The sequence below is a fragment of the Amphimedon queenslandica genome, unplaced genomic scaffold (genome assembly GCF_000090795.2).
Source record: "Amphimedon queenslandica unplaced genomic scaffold, v1.1 AMPQUscaffold_12782, whole genome shotgun sequence".
Classification (NCBI taxonomy): domain Eukaryota; kingdom Metazoa; phylum Porifera; class Demospongiae; order Haplosclerida; family Niphatidae; genus Amphimedon; species Amphimedon queenslandica.
In genome coordinates this window covers 36,485-37,570 of record NW_003546982.1, presented here as the reverse complement: position 1 = coordinate 37,570, position 1,086 = coordinate 36,485, and positions in this window count along the sequence as shown.

Genomic DNA, 1,086 nt, shown 5'->3' with positions numbered 1-1,086 from the left:
TGCATAATGCTGCCATCAATGCTATGTGCATTATTAAGTTAAGGCTTTCCGGCTGATGTTGCGCATTTGAATGATGCTGCCATCAATGCTGTGTGCATAATAAATGCTTGCCAGCTGATGTTGCGCATCTTTTATTGATGAGTGTTGTAACATGTGCATGTTCTCATTAACAAAAAAGTATTGTTTGCACATTGGAAATACTTTATGCACACAATGATATTTTATATTAAGCAGGTCCTGAAAGTATTTTAACTAAGGATAGCATTAGTAAGCAATATTATGTCTATAATACATGCATGCACATACATGTATGATCAACATTGTAGATGCTACCATTATTATCATTAGTTAGTACTTGTATGCCACATTCATAATTTATACAGGTATACTTAAGACTACAATGTGGTATTAAAGAGTGAGGTCAGACTTAGAATGAGACTCAACAGCGGAAGGGGACGTTTCTGTATGTGAGCACCTGTATCTTGCTAGTGGTTTGTAATGTATGTCTGTGACAAACATAAGGTATATCATGCATATATACTTGTATATGTTTAGTATAGTGTACATGTAGTGGATTATTGATGCATTTATTGTGCTTGTAGTGTTTCATGATTATCATGCATGAGTTTCATCCTTTTATAGTTTGTTGTAAGTACATATGTACCATAATGGAGTTACAAGGAATACAAAAGTTCCATGTAATTGGTAATAAAGTTTGTTCACCATTACTGTTTGTACTATTGTTATTATTAGCCCATGTGTTTACATTGCTTGCATTTGATGTGTTTATGTTACTATACTTTACAGGTAATGACAGTTGTAGAGGATTTAAAGATTTTCATTGCTTGATTTTGTAATGTGCAATATTTATTAAAGGCAGTTCTGGATTTCGATTGTTGTAACTAAATTTATTTCATTATTAAATGGAACTTAATGTTTTATTGTAGGTCCTTGATGAGTAGTTTTATCACACTGCAGGAGGTGCCTGCATAGGTTTTACATTACTGTAGTCTAAGGAATGGAATATGTAGTAAGATTAAATATTGAGATTCCAAAGTATCTTATGTATTTTGCTATAGGGTATGA